Here is a 22,299-nt window from a genome sequence, read left to right as displayed (position 1 = left end):
CAGGATTCCTGCATTGTAGGGGGGTGGACAAGACCACCCCTGGGGGGTCCCTTCCAACTCTACTATTCCACGATATGTAATCCTATTTACGTTTAATAATATTTTTTTATTTATACCCCGCCCTCCCCAGCCAAGACCGGGCTCAGGGCGGCTAACAACCAATAATAGAAACAAGTTGATTAAAATACAATATAAAAAAGATTAAAATACAACATTAAAACATTAGGATTCAGCCTCTTCACAGGAGGAGAAAGGAAAAAGAAAGAGGGGGAGGGAATCAAACTGATTCTAAGCCAAAGGCCAGGCGGAACAACTCTGTCTTACAGGCCCTGTGGAAAGAAATCAGATCCCGCAGGGCCCTGGTCTCATGAGACAGAGAGTCTCCTTCTTTGGAGGTCTTTAAGCAGAGGCTTGACAACCATATGTCAGGAGTGCTCTGATGGTGTTTCCTGCTTGGCAGGGGGTTGGACTCGATGGCCCTTGTGGTCTCTTCCAACTCTATGATTCTATGGTTCCACCAGGCCAGAGCCAGTGTTGAGAAGGCCCTGGCTCTAGTTGAGGCTAATCTAACTTCCTTAGGGCCCGGGACCTCTAGGGTGTTGCTATATATGGACCTTAAGGTCCTTTCTTCAAAAGTAAACCACATTGAGACTTTACTTCCAGGCAAGAGTGCAAAGGACTCTGTGTGTTGGATTGCATCTTTTAGTTGATAGATGTGTTGTTGATGTTTTAATTCCTCCCTTCTTTTCCTAAGCTTGGGCACAATGGCCTCCTTGCTCTTGCGGAATGTGATGGCTGCTTCGGTGACTTCTGCCAGGTTCCTGAGCTGCGGCACAGCCTCCCGCTTATTCTCCTCCTGGCTGGTGGGACGCTCAAAGACTGCCAGCCCGTTGCAGACCTTGCCTGCTGCCAGACCATGTCATGTGGATCTGCTGCCCTTTCTCACCAGTTGCCCACCCCTCAGCTTGCAGCCAGTCGCTGGCATAAAATGCAAGGCAGTCCTCAGAAGGCGTTGCAAGGACTGTTTCATTGTCCGCAGGCGCGGCCATTTGTATGTGTACTGTAAAACACATCCGAGGCACAAGCAGAGAAAGTTGTAAGACTACTAGCGGATGGAAGAAATTTGTGAGCACAAGTCTTCACTGGACAATTCTGATTATCCTGCATACAAAAAACATTGTCTTTTATAGGAAACCTGGTCCAATTGTAAGCCATAGCGGTTTTAAGCCAACCAGCTTTGATGAATAAAATCACTTAAAAGTGTTGCTTACTTCAAAAACTATTTCAAAATTATAGTATAATTATAATTAAACTGTGTCAAAGATGTCTTAGTTCAACAAACTATAAAGTAGTTACCATCCTATATTGAAGTTAAGTCTTATTGATCACAGTGATGCTTATTTCAAGAATTCAGTACATCCTAACAAAGGTCACAAATCAGACAAAGCTAGGAGAGTTTTCACTTGGTGTTTTTTTTTTAATCTACCCCATCAAAATCAGCCATGGCAGGATTATAATCTTACGTTCTGCTTTCTGTTTCTCTCTTAAAAATAATGTATCTGTGGTTAGAACAGGGATGACAGCTGACCACACAGTCAGTCTGGGCATGCACTTTAAATTGTGGCCATGGGCTCAACCGGTGAAAGCAAGTAAACCAGCCATCATACCAGCAGATGTCACAAATGCCCAAGAGTCAGAGCTACCAGTCTGTTTCATTTGCCTTTCCCCCATATCTGAGTGCATGTCTACTCAGAATTAATCTCCATTACATCTACTTAAAATTACTTTATATTATGTTTAATCAGGCTTGGGGAAGTGTGTACAGGATTACAGCCTCAGTTGTTTTTGACACCTAATGGTCTAAAAAGGGAACAGTTCTCTGGAACTGTGTCAAAGACTTTAGTGTCTGGAGTCCGTTCTTGTCATAAGCAACGAAGATTGTGGCAATCTACAACTTGATCTAACTGATTTATATAAAGTCAAGCTAGATCTCATATCTCTTGACTACTTTAACCTGGCTATTCTGCTTCATATGGGTGAAAGTTAACGTTGCTGTATAAATGCAATGAGGCTGATACACAGACAAATATCTAGCAAGGTACAATATATCAGAAGATTATTATTTTTTTGTAATGACCTATTGAAAGGCCTCTAAATACATGTTGAGATTTGACAAATAACTTCTGTGATGCTTAAACTTGTAATCCCTGTTGGAAGTGTTTGTTTCTTTGTGTAGTAAAGGTGGTCACTTTTAAAGTGGCACTCTAGGTTTTTATTTTCCCATCAGCCAGCATGCTCAATGGTCAGGAGTATTGGCACTTGTAATTCAACAAGGGATAGTGGGAAACACAAGTTTTCCAGGTACCAGAGTATTTACAGTGGATATAAGGCACCATAGAGACTACGCATCACTTGATTTCTTGCAGCCGGGGACACCATTGTGAACCTGGTTAGCATTCCAAGCCCAAGTTGCTCTGGAAGAAGGAGTTTCCTGGGTGCCTCACAGCCCTGGAAAACCACACACCAATGATAATTAGGGCCAGGGAAGGAGCAGAGGCCCCTCATCAGTATCTAAAATGCAATATTCCAACCACCAAGTAAATGGAAAGGTATGGTTCAATGATTCATAGGCATGCTGGTATTGGAAGAGGCATTCTGAGTTCAATGTACTCCTGATATCACTGGGAGTCTCTGAAATCTGGGACTAAGACTGGTGGGTGGGGGAGAGGAGAGAATAATTCTCTGGGGTTTTGTGTGTGTAAAAAACAGCTTGAGACAAAGTCGAACAGAAACTGCCCGAAACTATTTTAGCTTTCAGTTTTGCAGCTAGTGCTTTAAAAACGGTAATGTAAATCATTATACAGCGGTACCTTGGGTTACAGACACTTAAGGTTACAGATGCTTCAGGTTACAGACTCTGCTAACCAGAAACAGTACCTCAGGTTAAGAACTTTACCTCAGGATGAGAACAGAAATCGTGCGGCGGCAGCAGCGAGAGGCCCCATTAGCTAACGTCGTACCTCAGGTTAAGAACAGTTTCAGGTTAAGAATGGACCTCCAGAACGAATAAAGTTCTTAACCCGAGGTACCACTGTAATGCCATGTATTGCAAACTTGAAACAAATAGATAGTCTTTCTTGGCCTGTGTAGTATAATTATGCAGAAACTCAGATAAAATAGGTGGTTAAGAAAGGAAGGAAATAAAGCTTTCCCCCCCCTCCAACTTTCTGCCCTTCAACAGGTGGATATGTAACTAGGTCAACTGAAAGAATCTTGCAGCTTATGTATATTAATGAGTATAAGGCTTAGACTGCAGCAGAGTGCATAAGAAACACCGCTCTAGTTGCTGAAGTAAGGACAATGTCTTTTTAATAATGACAGGTGAGGGGAAAATCTGTCTGAACCTTACTGCTTGGGGAGCTCTGTCTGACTGGATCAGCGGGGGATACACTGAGGTTAGCTAACTGACAGATGACGTCTTTCCAGACACCTGGCCCCAGCCATTGCTATGCATGGCAAAGTGTTTAGTTCCTTCCCTTTGTTTAGCATGTTAAAATCAAGCAGGGCTAGAAAGATAATTTCTAGGGAGGGTATGCATGCCTTTTGCACAATGCTTTTTAGATGCATGTAGAAGTAGTCTCGTTGATCAGTGGTGGAAAATACAATTGCTCCAACATGGATGTGCATCCGATGGCTGGGCTCAGGTTGTGGTCAGAAGACAAATGATGCAAAACCATACTAAAGCTACCCAAGTCTACATCTGATCAGTACTAGCAGGGAAGAATGACTGGCGCTCTCATATATGCCCAGTGGAGGAAAGATAGCGTATAAATGGATTAATATTCTACATACACACACACACACACAAATGGAGACCCACATCTAGGGCCACAGGCTTTTGCAGGTGACTAGTTGCCCCCATCTGTGGCAAGATCCAAACCAATTTTTCTCAAAGTATTGTTTTATAAAGAAGGGGTGGAGGACAGCAGGCAAAGTAAGATGCATTTTTTAAAAATGCATCTCACGTACACTTTACTAGGGTATCCAAATTAGTCTTCAAATCTCCCGTCTTCAAATACAGATGAGCTGCAGCTCTGCCTATAGCTCAGTAATGATTCATCCTCTGTTCATTTGTAAAACTTGGGTTTCTTGCCAAATAGGCTTCTGCTGTATAACCTGCAGTTATTCATGGCAGACTCGAGGTGTTTTAGCATAACACATTGATGCTTCATGGAAAAAACTATAACGGCAAAACTAAGCTACGCTGTGCCACTAATGCAACAGATTTTTAAAGAAAAAACTTGCCACATTTAAACTGGTATAAAGCTGATATGTCAGTAGGTTAGATGTATCAGTGCACCAAACAGTTTAACATAACTTAGAGCAGTTTCGCCAAACTCTTGCACTCCAGAAGTTTTGGATGAGCCCCATCCAGCCATGTTGCAGGGAGCTTATGTGTGCAAAGCATTTTAAATGCTCAAAAGGGACCATATGGTGATAACAATTAAGAAGACAACAATTTGAAAAATAATTCAATAATTCAATGACAGTCCATGATATCTTTGCTCAAGACCTTGGAGAAGTATTACCAAAGCTGTTTATTGTATCCCTATAGCTGCATATTCCTTTTCTATTTTATTTTTATAAATTTATCCCCAGTAGAAAGTGTGTGTGGGGGGGGAGAGAAATGGAGGGGGGAAAGACCAAAACTCATAAGAAGGAAACAAGCTGTGCAAATGCCTTGTCTGCTGTGTTCCCTTTGGAAAGAGACAAAATACTTTCATAAATGCTGAGTCATATGATTGTTCCACAGTTGTTGAAATTAGGGCTGCAGTGCTATGCACACTTCCTCTGGTGTAACTCTGAACAAACACGTGTAAAATCATGTTGTTAGGGAGTCTGTTGCACATGTTCTTTGAGTGCAAGTTTATAATTGGGCCCCAAGTAAAAGTAATGGTGACACACTTTGCAGAAAGATGAATAGTGGTGGCAAGAATTAATGATGAATGACTTTGCCCCATAGAGCCATTTTAAGGAAGTTTAATTAGCTATTAAATATATTGAATAACCTAGTTTTCAGTGATAGTTAATTTTTCCTAGTTCTGTGTGTGTGTGTGTGTGTGTATGTATAAGTGCCTGGTTTGACAAAACTCAACATTCATATATATATATATATATATGTAGAATATATTTACATAATGCAATGATCCATGAAGGTTACCATAACATCAAGGGACCATATTAACCGGTTGAATGGAATTCATTAGAAATTAACTACCACTTAAATTAATTTTCCCACATTCACAAGGCTATAATGGCAGAAAAAGGAACCGTCCATCAGTGTGTACTGACAGGAGAGCTGTCACTGCTTTTATTTATAGGTGGATGTATTAACCCACCAGGCTGCTTTTCTACACACAAAGCTGTGCCTAGGCACTCATAAATTGCTACCTTCAGAGCCCTTTCTATTAATAAGTAAGCTGAATCTGGTAAAGCAGGAACTCATCTTTTCGGAGCGCATTCATTCCCTGCTAGGTGAAGCTCAAGACGTTTTATTTTCTGCAACAAATAGGTACATATTTTTTAAACATTGCTCATTAAATAAAACCCCAAATGTCATAGTTCAATCTAGTTCTGGAATGTCTTGTGCGCAAAAATGATCAGGCAAAAACGGTTTGCACACAACCATCATCTCAAAATAACTGGTTTGGAGATTTCAGTGTTGAGGTCCTTTCTATGCCTGGAACTCCATGTGATTAATGTGTGAAGAGGGCTTATGTCATCCTAGATTGGGTGGGATCGCATTTGTGATTGATCCTGGAAGCAGGAAGAAGTTGGAGCCAGGGAACAGTATTTTAAAAGTATAAACATTTGCACAAAGTGTTCTCAAGAAGAAGGAAAAATCTACCCCACTAATATGTTTAGCACATCTCTGGTCAGAATATCACAGTGGCATCTTGGAAACAATAATTTATTGGCTAAATGCATGCGCTTTACTGCAGGAATAATGTCTGAATAGTCCAGAGTAGTTTCAGGCTAAATTACTCTAGAAGACTCAACAGTAACTGACTGCTGTTTCCCAATACTTGATTAAAAGAGATTATATGAATAATTTGGAAATGCAGTACAACTGTGATTGTGCTCTTAAAAAAAAATAACTGAGTGCCCTTTTCAAAGGCAGCGTCACCTGTGCATGAGCTAACCTGTGCTTTTCTTCTTGACCTGGGGACAAAAGCAGAGAGGAGCAGCAGTAGTTTATTCCCCAGTGAATTGGAAGGGCAAACACTGGAGAGGTGTTGCTAAGCGTCTGCTGTGATTTTGCCAAGGTTAGTGTGAAAGCAAATGCATTCATTGCATGTATATGTGTTCTTGGGCTCATCACACTCTAATATGACAAAGAAACAGTATGCAGGGCAGGGCTATGCAATTTTGGGTCTCCTCCAAATTCCAGGAGGAAAGAAGATAAAAAAAGAATGAAATCAGCCAGGGACTCCATTAGAAGGCAATTCAATATTATTACTGAATTAGTGGTGATGGATCAGAGTGTTGAAGCCTCTAGTTAAAATTCTAGTTCATGGAGCTGTCGTGGTTGAGAGCATGAACTGCAAACTAGAAAATCCACAGCTTAAATCTCAGCTCATTCACAAACTCAAAGGGAGGCCTAAGGAAGCAACCCTCAACTTGAACTCAGATCTGAAATCTATGGATTATCATATAAGTCATCCTTGCAGGATATGTTTGGGAGGAGAAAAGACTAAGGAGTAAACTCTACACAGATCTGGAGTGGAGTCCCTAAGACAATTGGATGGTGCCTTCAACATCTACTTCTGGCAATTCCTGCAGCCAAGCTGGTGCCAGACATATTGCTCTGCTTTCCCTTGGACCACATCAACAAGGCTAAGAAGGGGATCTTGTCATCTGGGCAGCTGAGGACTTCCATATACAGTGCCCAGACTTGTGCCCTGGAGAGGTCACTTCTGTGCTGCTAACACAGCGGATGGATTTCACCCACAGAGGCATACTGCATTGTTTCTCAAGACACATGGTTGCCAACAACAACATTCATACAAGTGTACTTTATAAGATTGTGGAAGGATTACTAGGTATTTTGAAGTAGATTTGAGCAATGTAGGCTATACGCATGAAGATGTATTATTGTTGTTGTTGTTGTTGTTTAGTCGTGTCCAGCTCTTCATGACCCCATGGACCAGAGCACGCCAGGCACTCCTGTCTTCCACTGCCTCCTGCAGTTTGGTCAAACTCATGCTGGTAGCTTCGAGAACACTATCCAACCATCTCATCCTCTGTCATCCCCTTCTCCTTGTGCCCTCCATCTTTCCCAACATCAGGGTCTTTTCCAGGGAGTCTTCTCTTCTCATGAGGTGGCCAAAGTATTGGAGCCTCAGCTTCAGGATCTGTCCTTCCAGTGAGCACTCAGGGCTGATTTCCTTCAGAATGGATCGGTTTGATCTTCTTGCAGTCCATGGGACTCTCAAAAGTCTCCTCCAGCACTATAATTCAAAAACATCTATTCTTTAGCGATCAACCTTCTTTATGTATTATGGTTTTGTGCAACTGTTTTGGGCTTAGATTGAGGCTTTGAAGTGTCCACAACTCATGGGTTCAACAGTAGTGATTGGTTGATACTAGTAATAGGCAGCACCTATAAAAGCTTCAGGTAACTATTTAGGTGTTATAGTGAATAAGACACTGTGATGCTGTGGCACAAAAAGCGAATTTATTCTTGGGCTGTATTGACAGAATCCACCATTTCTAAGGCCAGGTAGACAATGATACCATCCTGCTCAGTGGAGATAAGACCCACTTTGACATGCGTGGTAATTTAAATGACAGTCCAGAGAATACACAAACCTTAGTAAAGTCTAGAGTACTGAAGACCATGCCATCATTCTGCAACAGAACAGATTTCTCCCTCATATTTCAGTTGTATGTTTTGTTTCGTGAAGCATTTGCTTCAAAAAGGCAGAACAGAATAGGCAGAATAGAAATACCTCCATAAACAAATAAATACTGTTCAAAACAAGAACTTAACATATTGATAATACTAAATTTGTTCAGAAGGGCAGAGTAGCATAGGAAGGGAATCCCAGCAGGGATCTTCTTAGCAGAGTAAGGTCTGAGATTGTATGAGCAAATTTTCAACCTTTGACACCTTTAAGGTTGCAGTGAAGAGACTAATTGACTAATGAATGGGTACCCAAGCAGTAGAAGATCTGTACCATACTGCTCTCTGTATTTTGAACAGAAAGCTAAGTTTAACCTTGATTTATACCTGCTGCAGATGATAATGTGAAAATTATTTTCTGCCTTTAACTGGTTTCCTTTTTAAAACTTAAACATCTTCAGTTTCACTTCCAGCCCCAGTTAGTGACTAAGAAATGCTGAAATTCACTTTTCAGTCAGTGGGATTATTACAAGTGTTTTCTGTTGTCAACAGTAGTAAAAAAAACTTCCTTATACAGCCACTTCAGTGATTCACAGAGAAGTGTATGTCTGAATGCAACAGAGATATTAGCATCCCACAGCTTCCCTCACCAACATCTTTCTATTTTATTTTATTTTTTGCTCCCTGGCTGTTCATGCTCCATTCTTCCGTTGGCAACATTTTGATTTCTGCATGGTATGATTAACCTGTGCACTGTGTTCCTCTTAATGCGAAGCTGTTTTCTTACCCCCTTCAATTCTACAAACCAGGAAAGAAAAGCACATAGCCGGAGGCCACGCAGAATAATACCAGTGTCAAGCTTTATAAAACATATTTGTTTCGTGTCCTCTAAGGACAAATGATAGACATGTAAAAATGTTTTCTCTGTTCCTGTTTCAGGGAATACTTAGTTTAGAATTAACTTCTGTCACAAAAAACAATTTGCTGAGCCCACTGTATACTATTTCCTTACCGTTCCTGCCGCAAAGAAAAGAAGAAATGGTACATTGTGTCTGACGAGTGTGATTACAAGTCCGTGGCATCTATTTTCTCTTGCCACTGCGGTTCCCCCTTTAAGAAAAGCTTGTCATTCACAACAGAAACATCCTCCTTGCTCCAGGACGAACGAAGAAATGCATTCAATTAGCAGCACACATTTCGTTCATTTAATTTTTAATTGTTTTTTATAGAATACTCTGCATTTCAGTGACTTGAAAACACTTTATTTCATCATGTGTCCTAATTTTGTCTTCTTTCTGAAAACCTTCAGACAGAACATGGGGATGACTTCGCTCACTGGGATGGCACTTGCTTTAAATAGGCCGAAAGAGTTCCAAACATCTGAAGCCCAGATCTTGCATTCTATCCCTACGGAACCCCGTATTTGGTGGTTCTGCATAAGTCCTGGCTTATTTGAAAAGCCTGAGGACAAAACATCCTTGATATAAAGAAGCTGTGGAAGCAAAGGAAGACCTTTTACATGCCCCCTCTTCCATTTTTTGGGTGCTTCGTGCTAGAGGACGGAGGGAGGTCTTAGCGCATGGGTTCCAAGTCAGCTTAAATTTTGCTTTAAACAAATACTGCTGCATTTTCCCTACAGGATTCCAGTTCTCCATGCCAAACTAGAGAAGACACAACAACCACACGTATTTTACCATTCCTACTCCAAATAAATAAATTAATTAATTAATAAAGGGACGCGGGTGGTGCTGTGGTCTCAACCACAGAGCCTAGGGCTTGCTGATCAGAATGTCGGCGGTTCGAATCCCCGCAACGGGGTGAGCTCCCGTTGTTCAGTCCAAGCTCCTGCCCACCTAGCAGTTCGAAAGCACGTCATAGTGCAAGTAGATAAATAGGTACCGCTCCAGCGGGAAGGTAAATGGTGTTTCCATATGCTGCTCTGGTTCGCCAGAAGCGGCTTAGTCATGCTGGCCACATGACCTGGAAGCTGTCTGTGGACAAACACCGGCTCCCTCGGCCTATAGAGCGAGTTGAGCGCGCAACCCCAGAGTCGTCCGTGATTGTACCTAATGGTCAGGGGTACCTTTACCTTTTTTACTCCAAATAAGGTGTGAGTGTCCGTTCTTTACATGAAAACACGCTCCTGCCTTCTTACTGCACTCCAGTCTCTACATAGTTTACTCCCAGGTGTCTTGCTTCCATATTAGAGCTGAGTTGAGAGAAAACTCCTTAAACCAAGGAAGCACAGCAGTGGTAAGTTGGGGAACGGAACAGATTTCACACCCTCCCTTCATACGCCCCCTTTCACGGCTGGCCCACCCGTGAGGCAAGGTGAGAAGACTGTCTCAGGCATCGGGATCTACAGAGGCAGCAGATCCTGGTGTATACCGTATTTTTTGCCCCATAAGATGCACCTGACCATAAGACGCACCTAGTTTTTAGAGGAGGAAAACAATAAAAAAAAATATTTTGAAGGAAACGGTGGATGTATGATTTTTGTGGTTCTTGCTGTGGCCACAGACATGTGATCTGATGGTGAATTTGGGGTGATCCAATGCAAAAATCCTGAGGATCCATGGGCTTTTACCTCCCCCCTCCCAGGCAGCCTCCGCTAGTGTCCCTTATCTCTCTCCCGATCCCACCAGTCATCTGCTTCCTTTCAACACTCCCTTCCTTCTTGTTTGCCTTGGTGTCTTTTCCTTAGTGGAGCTGTTTTTTGCTTTTCCTTTTCTTCTAAATTCTCTCCTTATTGCTTTAGTCTTCCTGTTTACCCCCTTTGCAAGTTTGCTGTCTTTACCTCCCCCCTCCCAGGCAGCCTCCTTTATCTCTAGCATCCCTTATCTCTCTCCCCGATCGGCAAACGATCAGTGGCTTTGTTTCAACACCCACTTCCCTCTTTCAAAAAAAAAAAAGCATGATCTGCTTTTTGCCCCTGGGAAATTCAGCTCCAGGGACCACGCATTCGCTCCATAAGATGCACAGGCATTTCCCCTTACTTTTTAGGAAGAAAAAAGTGTGTCTTATGGAGCGAAAAATACGGTATTTCTATTCCGCACTTGTTCCTGATGTAGATCTTCACTCCCTACTTCTCTGATAGGAGAAGGGCGCCATATTGGGGCAAAATGTCTTGGGCTGGCCCTGGCCCTGTTCACGTCGACCTCCCCACCAACTACAGACTGCAGGTGGTATCTCACCATGAAATGCTTCTCCGTGTGGAAAACTAAATGCCAGGGAGAAGGGTCTAGTGTAGCCTTTACCTTGGCATGCTAAGTTTTCTAGCAGGGATTTATGGGGGTGGGGTATAGGGGAGCAGGTGGCTGTTTGGCAGAGAACTGAATTACCTGAATTACCAGTCAGTAAAATTCGGTCACAAATCTGCCACTTCAGGCTGCACTGGTTGGTCACTAGCGAGGGAATTAAAAGGTTACTAGCAGTGAGAGCAAGATCTTGCACAACTCAACTTTCAAATAGTTGAGCTTTACAACTCAAATCAAATTCATGCACACTCGATGTGTGTGCATCTTTATTCTCTTCCTCTGACATGTTTTCCTATCACCGCTTTCATTTCTATGTTTTCAAAGATGTCCCTCAAGCTCAGCTTAATGCTTCTGACTGTTTCTGTGGTGGCATCCAGCATATTTCATTTCATGCCTCATTGTCCAGGTTTCCAACTTTTTCCTCTACTATTTTAAGTTCAATGTGTCTGTGTTTTATCTGTGTTTAATTTTTATGTTTTGAAAGTTAAACACTTCCTTTGAAGAATAAAATGCTCCATTTTCAGAAATCAAAACGTTCCCAGAGCAGACATATATACATATATTCCTATGGCTCATTTGAAGGCTTAATAAGCACATGGCTTTCTAAGGTCATATTTGCATTTCCAGACTAGTGCTTTGTGCTAAACTAGAACCCATGTGGAGACCACATGGCCCATTGGTAAAGGTAAAGGGACCCCTGGCCGTTAGGTCCAGTCGTGGCCGACTCTGGGGTTGAGGTGCTCATCTCGCTTTATTGGCCGAGGGAGCCGGCGTACAGCTTCCAGGTCGTGTGGCCAGCATGACTAAGCCGCTTCTGGCAAACCAGAGCAGCGCACAAAAACGCCGTTTACCTTCCCACCGGAGCGGTACCTATTTATCTACTTGCACTTTGACGTGCTTTCGAACTGCTAGGTTGGCAAGAGCAGGGACCGAGCAACGGGAGCTCACCCCGTCGCGGAGATTCGAATCGCCAACCTTCTGATCGGCAAGTCCTAGGCTCTGTGGTTTAACCCACAGCGCCACCCGTGTCCCATAGATAGCACATTATTACAGCCCCCTCTGTCTTTCCCTTGTCACTTCTCTGACTTGTATCCAAAATCATTCACAACTCAGACAACGTGACACTTCTTGTCAAACATTAAATTCCCATCCTACCCCACATCCAACACAAACTCTGTATCTCAACATTTGAAGTTGTGTCTACGTTAGGCCATTTCTTCTGGAATACGTGCTTGCCTCCAGGAAAAATCTCTTCCATTGGATTTTAGGACACAAGTTATTTCTTGGTTTCTTTATCTTTCCATTCACTCCTTTTCTGTTTCTGTTTGTCTCTCTTCTCAGTTTTCATTGTTTGAGATGCCCATTTCCTTTGAATATTCCTTTGCTTGTCCATCTGATTCACTCCTTTGGTTTGAATTACCATATTTATGCTGATGATATTCAAATTTATTTTTTTCTGCTCCAGTGATAGCTTCTTCTATTCTTGGCAACATTACTACTAACTGACTAACAGCAATCTTATCTTAGATGTCACAACACAATCGGAAGCTGAAATGTACAAAACTCAATTTATCACATTTCCTGCAAAATCTTTTACTGGTATTCTACTGCTGTTTATTGTCAATATTACTTCTTTTGCTGCTTCCTCTACTGTTCAAATCGATATCTCAAAGATTCATCTGGTAAGACTCCAGTTAAAGTTTTGATTATGCTAATATTCTCTTTATTGGTCTCCCAGTTTCCCACCTTTCTCCTCTTATTGCTGTGCTCGCTTCTGTTGCTTAACTTCTTTTCTTCTCTCATTCTTCTGAACACATACCACATCTTTATTCTTCTCTCCTGTGGTTACCTATTCCTTTCTGTGGTCATTTCAAATTTCTTCCTCTTCATGTTCTTTTTCTTTCCTATCTCTGCTCCCTCTTGATTTCTCCTCTCATCCTTTTTCTCTTACATTGTCATCTTTTCAGGCATTTACCTTGCCTTTTCCCTCTCATGAGCTCGACCGCCATCTGCAACCTGGACCGAGAAGGTGGGAAACTGGTGGCCTACACTGAGGAAGAGAACCAAACCCAAACCCAAGCCCAACAACCAGAGACCCTGAAACCTGGTCTCCTGAACTGAGACTCCCAAGCCTGGGCTCTCAGAGACTGTACCCCTCAAGCCCAATTCCACTGAGGGGCTGACATGTTCAGTGCATGAGCCTTCTGGCCATGTCACGGTCCGGTTCACGGGCGATCAAAGTCCCAGCTGGGGACATTGGAACCGAGGGCAAGATGGCAGGGTGCGAGCAGGAACGGGGGCCCAGAAGCCAGAAGAAGAAGAAGAGTTTGGACTTGATATCCCGCCTTTCACTCCCCTTAAGGAGTCTCAAAGCGGCTAACATTCTCCTTTCCCTTCCTCCCCCACAACAAACACTCTGTGAGGTGAGTGGGGCTGAGAGACTTCAGAGAAGTGTGACTGGCCCAAGGTCACCCAGCAGCTGCATGTGGAGGAGCAGGGATGCGAACCCGGTTCCCCATATCGGGTGATGAAACAGGATGGCACTGTCCTTGCCCAGCCCTCAAAAATGCCATCTAAGACGAAAGGAATTCCTGCAGCAGGGCATTTCCCCTCCCCTCCCCTTCTTGAATGTACACTCTGTAAAATGGAAGACCCTGCAGTATGAGAAGACCAGTCTTATAGTACACAATCAACCCAAGCGGATGTGACGATCTTCTTGTCATTGCCCCATCCTTGAAGTTACAGTCTGTTAAGAGGAAAGAAGGAGACACTCTAAGCAGAACAGGAGGAGAGAGCTGCCTTCTACTGAGCTCATTCACAGGGCCGTCTTAAGCATATGCGGCGCTGGGGTGCAAAGATCCACCCGGCGCCCCTAGGTTGCCCAGAGTTGTCAACCTTTTTTTACGGGGGGACCCCAGAGTTGGCTTTTTCTAAGGAAATAGTTTAGAATGGTTGTGGGACACAGGGACCCACAGCGCCAACCAAAAGGGGTGCCAGTGCGCCCCGCACAGGGGCATACGAAGGGGGTGCGGGTTCCATGCTGGGGGGGACAAAATGTTGGGCAGCACACACAATCGCCGCGCTGTCCACCCACTGCCTCTCCCCACATGGCGGTTAACTGTTTCAGCTGCATGTGCAGCACCCAGAGTGCCGTGTAACGTTGTGGGCACTGTGCGATGCATCCTGTTGCGTGCGCAGACTTTGCAGACTTTTCCGCTGTCGTCGCACGATCCCAGCGCCATCCAACGTGGGGTGCCAGTTCAGAACGATCGGGAATGCAAGCGGCATCGGAGGCAACATTTCCGGACAGGATCCATGTGCTCCTATTCGTTGGGTTTTGTTGCTGCCTTTGGTGCTGTCGGCGCGCAGCGGATCCCACCACAACATTACACAGCACTCTGGGCACAGCGCCAAAACAGTTGGCTGCCATGCAGCTGGGGAAAGAGCCAACAGCCGAGAGGAGCCAAGCCTGTTGGAGCGCCACGGGCTCTTCTGCTGCGGCGGCTCAGCGCAAGTTCGGGGGCGAGCGTTTGAGTCCAGGGAAGAGCCTCCTGCAGCAGAAGAGCCGGCGGCACTCTGACGGGCTCTGCCCCGGACTCCAACGCTCGGCCACGGACTCGCGGCCTGGTGTCCCTCAGAGCCCGGCACCCTGGTGCTGTGCACCCCTAGTGCCAACGGTTAAGATGGTTTGCAGTTCATCAGAACGATCCAGCAATATCAAGTTATAGGAAAACTGGTGCTATTAACAGTAACCCTAGTTGGTTAATTGATTTGGCAACTTCCATGCACATGACATCCGATTCTAATTCCCCCCCAAAGAGTTAAATGAGATTCAGGTGAGGGTCATATGCCTTGTCCATCCCAACAGGTATATAACAGGAAGACCTGGCCTGCACAGGCCGAGAAGGAGGAGCTATTTTGGCAGCAGAATCTTGCTGCCAATTGGTCGGGCAAAAGTCAACAAGTCTACCTGGCCCCTTCTAGAGAACCTTTCAGGTCAGGATTATAGGGATATGTAATTTGGACTGTTATAATTCTATATTTGTAAAATCAAATAAAAATATTATATATGTAAAAAGGGAGGCTTGGGCGGTGGTGAGTTGGGGTGGCACCTTACCATTTCATATCAAGTGATGAAAGAGGATGGCACTGTCCTTGCCTGTCCCTCAAAAATACCATCTAAGAAAAGGAAAGGAATTCTTGCAGCAGGGCACCTCCCCTCCCCTTCTTGAATGTACCAAAAAATGCACCAAAAAATCACGCATCCATTGTTTTGTGGTGCCGCAATGGTGCAAAAACATCCTTCTGTGCCCATCACGGAGGAGAGACCCTAAGCATTTCTGCCAGTGCTTTGCTAGTGACATTATCCCAGGAGATAATGACGCAGATTGCTGTGTGTGAATCTGAGAAGCATCACTGTAAGGCAACTGAAATCATCATCTTCTGACCACCACAGCCAAGCATAACAGTTCCATCCCTGAACTCTTAACTGGTTGGACAAAGAGACGATACTCTTCTGGGAGCAATGCTAACTAAGCTGTCCTGTAGTTGTAAAGGGAAAACCTTTAGAAATGTTTTCTTTTCAAATGATTAAGATAAAGGGGTGGTGGTGGTTGTGGTTGTTAACTCTGCTGCATTAAATGTGCATTCTGTAGTTGACCTCCCTTGCAACGTTTTATTTCGAAATTATTAATATTTTAGCTTCCTGTTAATCATGTTGCTTTGAATGTATACTTTATATTTGACTTAACCCCCCCCCCCGGATGGTTTTATTTGATGATTTAACGTAGTTTGCAAGCCACTTTGAGATCCCCCCCCCATAAAAATATAAACTGGTATAGAAATGAAATGAATAAGAATGATAATGATAATGACAATAACTTTGTTCTCGCCAGGTACATGGCTCGCTGTGGCAGCCAATATTATCCCGGAGGCTAGGCAATATGGTGACAATCGCGTCCAGATCCAGAGAATTGTAAGAAATTTGTTTCATCGCTGAATTCCTTGGTGCGGAAAATGGCTTGTAGAGGACCCTTGCTTAGCCAAGCAACCCAAGCTACATTTTCAAACTTAATTTTACGGGATGTTAGATGGGATTAGTTACCTGCTAAAAGGGCCAGGGTGCAAAGTTAAAACAAAGCTTATTAAAAGTTGCCGGTTCATCATATGGGGTGGGGGGTGGGGGGGTCGGTGAGAGAGTTAGGGAGGGGGCTACAGATGCTCAAGGGCCTCCAGTTTGATTCTGCCTGCTTCTCTACACACCAATTCCCCTGAGCTTTTTTTTGAGCAAATGTGTGGTCCTGTAGACAGCAATCACCGCAGCAAGACTCTGAGAGCATCACGAGTAATAAATTGTGAAGGAGTGTCTGGCTTTCCTCCATCTACAACTCAAGAGAATTAGGTTATCTTGCACCTCTGTCTCAAGAGAGAGAGAAATTATTCTCGGTTGAAAAGGTCTTAACTGCCAGCATGGTCAGCAATATTCCCTTAGTTAATCTTCAGATGGCGCAATGTTTCTTGGTTAATGTTTGCTATTTGTATACTTTAGTATGGCGTTTAGTATTAAAAACCCCACACCTTTCCTTCCATTTATGATACATGCCAGGTATAATGAGAAGTGGGAGTAGGCCACTGCTGATTAGTTTTGGATAACCGTTAAGCAACGGCCATCTTGTTTATTCCATAACATTACTAATAAGCAATGTGCAATCACAGTCTTACCTTATGTGAAAGAGTGTTGCATATCAAGAGCCCAACTTAACTTTCTTATCTGAAGGGCACTGCAAGAGTCTAAGGCCGACAAGGAATATGTTGTTGTTTAGTCGTTTAGTCGTGTCTGACTCTTCGTGACCCCATGGACCAGAGCACGCCAGGCACTTCTGTCTTCCACTGCCTCCTGCAGTTTGGCCAAACTCATGCTGGTAGCTTCGAGAACACTATCCAACCATCTCGTCCTCTGTCGTCCCCTTCTCCTTGTGCCCTCCATCTTTCCCAACATCAGGGTCTTTTCCAGGGAGTCTTCTCTTCTCATGAGGTGGCCAAAGTATTGGAGCCTCAGCTTCAGGATCTGTCCTTCCAGTGAGCACTCAGGGCTGATTTCCTTCAGAATGGAGAGGATTGATCTTCTTGCAGTCCATGGGACTCTCAAGAGTCTTCTCCAGCACACTAATTCAAAAGCATCAATTCTTCGGCGACCAGCCTTCTGGAGGAGGAACCACCGGCAATCAGCCACCTGGAGGAGGAACCAGCAAGCCATTCCAGTATCCCTGCCAAGAAAACTCCATGGACAAAGACAACAGACGAGGAATATAAATTACCCCTATACCTTCAGGGTTGGCATCTGCCCTATTTCTCTAGAACACATCCTCTTTTTTATGGGTAGAGTCATCATAGCGATCCATAGTTAAAAGCAGAAGTTCGCAAATGTGTCCTCTTTTTCGCTCTTCAAAATATGGCAACCCTAATACAGTGGTACCTCGGGTTAAGAACTTAATTTGTTCCGGAGGTCCGTTCTTAACCTGAAACTGTTCTTAACCTGAGGTACCACTTTAGCTATTGGGGCCTCCCGCTGCTGCTGCTGCTGGTGGTGGTGTGCCGCCACCGCACAATTTCTGTTCTCATCCTGAAGCAAAGTTCTTAACGAGGTACTATTTCTGGTTAGTGGAGTCTGTAACCTGAAGCATCTATAACCTGAAGCGTCTGTAACCCGAGGTACCACTGTACCTTGCCATTTCTTCCCTTGTTCAGGCCTGCTCACCAGAGAGGGAAAGTATCCTCAGCAGAAGGAAGGATATGCTCCTTACATTTCCCCACCATGGGTGAAAAAACAGCTTGTCATGGGCGATTTTCAGCAGGAAAATGACTGAAAGGGATATGGTTGAACTCCCTTTCCCCCATCTCCCTTTTTAAGAGACAGGAGAAAAATGGTAGAGGAAACTACACTATTACAGAACTCCTGTTAATGTGTTCTTAAGTCTTGGCTGTGTAGCATCCCCATGTGTTTTGCCCATTTCTCTTTTTGAGAGGAATAAGTACATAACCCATGTTCCTCAGCATCATTTCCAGGGTATATATTTCCCCACTTCCGATAAATACAGTTCTGTGGTCTTAACTCAGGCTTCCTCAAGCTCGGCCCTCCAGATGTTTTTGGCCTACAACTCCCATGATCCCTAGCTAGCAGGACCAGTGGTCAGGGATGATGGGAATTGTAGTCTCAGGACATATGGAGGGCCGGTTGAGGAAGCTTGTCTTAACCTCTTCATACATTAGCTAGCCCTAAGCTTGCTAGTTATAGGTAAAGATAAAGAGACCCCTGACCATCAGGTCCAGTCGTGGCTGACTCTGGGGCTGTGGTGCTCATCTCGCTCTATGGGCTGAGGGAGCCAGCGTACAGCTTCCGGGTCATGTGGCCAGCATGACTAAACCGCTTCTGGCGAACCAGAGCAGCACATGGAAACGCCATTTACCTTCCTGCCACAGCAGTACCTATTTATCTACTTGCACTTTGATGTGCTTTCAAACTGCTAAGATGGCAGGAGCAGGGACCGAGCAACGGGAGCTCACCCAGTCGCGGGGATTCGAACCACTGACCTTCTGATCGGCAAGTCCTAGGTTCTGTGGTTTAACCCACAGTTTCCCACACAGAAGAAAATTAGATAAGAAGAAAAAGCCTTGATGCCGGAGACTCATTTGCAGTATCTCAATAACCCATTTGCAAATTCAGCCTCCCTCAGAAAGCATCATTAATTTTCCAAGGCATATTTCAGCCGCCATGTTCCAGCCCCTGTCTAGAAGTGCCCGTGACAGCCTTTCCATGCATTTAAAAGCAGGTCTACTCCAGTCACACTGAAAGGGGAGACGAAAGGGGTCAAATGCTATCATTAAAAGGGATGTGCACAACACTGTATCCCAGCTCCATGACATGTCTCCCTAAAACTTCCTTCCGAGCAGCGTCAGCCCTGCTGGATGGTATGAAAGGACAGCAAAACGTTAATTCTTTAATATTATGGTTGTATCTCTCCCAGTGGCGTAGCGTGGGTTGTCAGCACCCGGGGCAAGGCAAGTAATTTGCGCCCCCTAACCCGTGGATTTGCGCCCCCTAACCCGTGGATTTGCCCTAACCCCAGATGTTGCGCCCGGTGCGGCCGGCACCCCCTGCACCCCCCACGCTACGCCACTGATCTCTCCTACCATCACCTCCTGGCAAATAGAAGGGGAAGAAATGGAGGCAGTGAGAGATTTTACTTTCTTGGGCTCCATGATCACTGCAGATGGTGACAGCAGCCACGAAATTAAAAGACACCTGCTTCTTGGGAGAAAGGCGCTGGCAAACCTAGACAGCATCTTAAAAAGCAGAGACATCGCCTTGCCAACAAAGGTCCGTATAGTTAAAGCCATAGTTTTCCCAGTAGTGATGTATGGAAGTGAAAGCTGGACCATAAAGAAGGCTGATCACCGAAGAATTGATGCTTTTGAATTATGGTGCTGGAGGAGACTCTTGAGAGTCCCATGGACTGCAAGAAGACCAAACCTATCCATTCTTAAGGAAATCAGCCCTGAGTGCTGACTGGAAGGACAGATCCTGAAGCTGAGGCTCCAATACTTTGGCCACCTCATGAGAAGAAAAGACTCCCTGGAAAAGACTCTGATGTTGGGAAAGATGGAGGGCACAAGGAGAAGGGGACAAGATGGTTGGATAGTGTTCTCGAAGCTACCAGCATGAGTTTGACCAAACTGCGGGAGGCAGTGGAAGACAGGAGTGCCTGGCGTGCTCTGGTCCAGGGGGTCACGAAGAGTCGGACACAATTAAACGACTAAACAACAACAACAATCTCTCCTACCAGGGAGAGGTGCTTGTGGAATTTTCTGCCTCGGGTGCCAAAATAATTTGGCCAGCCTCAGATACGATGTAACCCTTGACACGGTGGGGCACCACTTGCTGTTTCCGCTTCAGGCATCAAAATGTCTTGGGTTTCCCCTGTCTCTCAGAGCTGAGCTTCAATATGTGAAATTACCATAGCTGGGTGAAATACGATGTTTGGGGCGGGGATGTTTGCTGTGGTGAGGTAAGCAGTGGGCGCAAAAATGGTTCATTCACACTTCTCGCTATGTAATTGGGGTGTTCCTACGCTTAAGCACACACCATCACAGATAGTTTGGCCCTCAAAGTTGTGTGTGTTCTATGCAAGTTCAAGAAAAGCACATAAAGTTGTAGCGGGCACAGAATGCATCTTCTTGACATCCAAAGCTTTTCTTTCTTAAAGACAACAACAAAACACCTATACTTTCTTGTTAGAAGTGAGGATCGGAGTAGGAACCTTCTGTGCATTCACAGCAAACCACTCACTGTAGTTTACTTTGATGTGTGAACTATAGTTCAAACTTTTTCAGCAGGAGGCCGGTCCACTGTCCCTCAGACCTTGTGGGGGGCCAGACTATATTTTTTGGGGGGAATGAACGAATTCCTATGCCCCACAAATAACCCAGAGATGCATTTTAAATAAAAGGACACATTCTACTCATGTAAAAACATGCTGATTCCTGGACCGTTCACAGGCCGGATTTAGAAAGCGATTGGGCCGGATCCATCCCCCGGGCCTTAGTTTGCCTACCCATGGTTTATTGTGTCGTGCAAACACTGCCGATGATGATTTGACCCAGTTAACTTGTTATTTAAAAGACCTGCTGCTCCAATTAATTCTGAAGATAAAACGAACACACTGATTTTATGTCTCTCTAACTATACCACAATAATTTAATTAATACTGAAATTGTCAACATTCCCTTGTAGCTTTCATGAATAAAAGTGGTAGAACTTCTAGTGATGTTCAGAAGCTAAAGGAGGGGGGGAAAGGTTGTATGTTTCAAAAGTGGGCACAGTAAGTAGTTACAAGCAGCACATTGTTTTTCATTAGCAATGATTTGTTTCTTTGCAGAACAACATCCTGTAAAATATTAAACACAGTCAAAGTGACTAATGCACTTTTTGAATCTAAATATTGCTCAATTAAAAATTAACAAGTCACATAGTTTTGATTTCTGCCTACAATTGTAAAAACTTGTGCATAAAGATTAATTACTTATAAGTAAAACACATATTTTTCCAAACTGGCATTAAATTTGCATCTGCAGCATTATGTTGGACTTCATTTAGACTACTGTATAGAGAAAAAGGAAAGGATTTTTTTAGACTCAGAGGACTCTAAAGTTACAAATGGAAATGGGGTATGAGGAAATGTCTTGCTACTTCGCAATGTCCATTGGAGGTGTGCTTTCTGCTAAGTTTGCTTCTAATTGACCCAAGTTGCAATTCAGGAAATCGTTAGCAGTGGAGCGAGAGGGGAAGATGTAATTATTCCCATTTCCTTTGAACATAAAAGAGAAATGTTGCATATGTTTTGTTGCAAATGGAAAACCAATAAATATTGCACGTACCTGATGTTGTCTGAACACAACGCCAGCTGGATCTTAAAGGGGGAAGGAACGAGCTTCTTTCAAATTAAGAGCACACTCACTACGCACAAATACATACTGTATTGGAGAAATTTGTCTTTGTGACAAAAGCCCTAGGCTGATGTTTGGAACGAATGTGTAACCGTGGATCTGCCCCACCCCTGCCTGGCATCAATCACCTTTCAAATGTTGGATTTCTCCTTTGCGAAGCAGCCTGTATGCATGTAAGTACAATGTGAAACAGGGCACAATTGTGATTCCCTGTCACACATAAATTTCAAACTTCTGCACCTGCATACCATTAGCAGAGAAGATGCTGGCTTTATTTTATTGTGGGTAAAAAGGTAAAGGGACCCCTGACCGTTAGGTCCAGTCGTGGACGCCTCTGGGGTTGCAGCGCTCATCTCCGCTTTATTGGCCAAGGGAGCCGGCGTACAGCTTCCGGGTCATGTGGCCAGCATGACTAAGCCACTTCTGGCAAACCAGAGCAGCGCATGGAAACGCCGTTTACCTTCCCGCCAGAGTGGTACCTATTTATCTACATGCACTTTGACGTGCTTTCAAACTGCTAGGTTGGCAGGAGCTGGGACCGAGCAATGGGAGCTCACCCCGTCACACAGATTCAAATTGCCGACCTCCTGATCAGCAAGTCCTAGGCTCTGTGGTTTAACCCACAGCGCCACC

General features: G+C 44.2%; 1 long non-coding RNA gene across 1 annotated transcript in view; it reads left to right on the top strand.

Moving 5' to 3' along the window:
* The first annotated feature begins 381 nt into the window (after nucleotides 1-381).
* LOC309347984 overlaps nucleotides 382-22,299 on the top strand; it is a 155,442-nt gene continuing 133,524 nt past the window's right edge. Inside the window, exon 1 of the long non-coding RNA XR_014159106.1 lies at nucleotides 382-511. This is a non-coding gene — a long non-coding RNA (uncharacterized lncRNA). The remainder of the gene's footprint in view (nucleotides 512-22,299) is intronic.

The sequence above is a fragment of the Podarcis erhardii genome (assembly GCF_964252035.2).
Source record: "Podarcis erhardii genome assembly, chromosome: 8".
Classification (NCBI taxonomy): domain Eukaryota; kingdom Metazoa; phylum Chordata; class Lepidosauria; order Squamata; family Lacertidae; genus Podarcis; species Podarcis erhardii.
The sequence above is the reverse complement of the archived record's forward strand: the minus strand, read 5'-3'. Positions and strand labels throughout refer to the sequence as shown.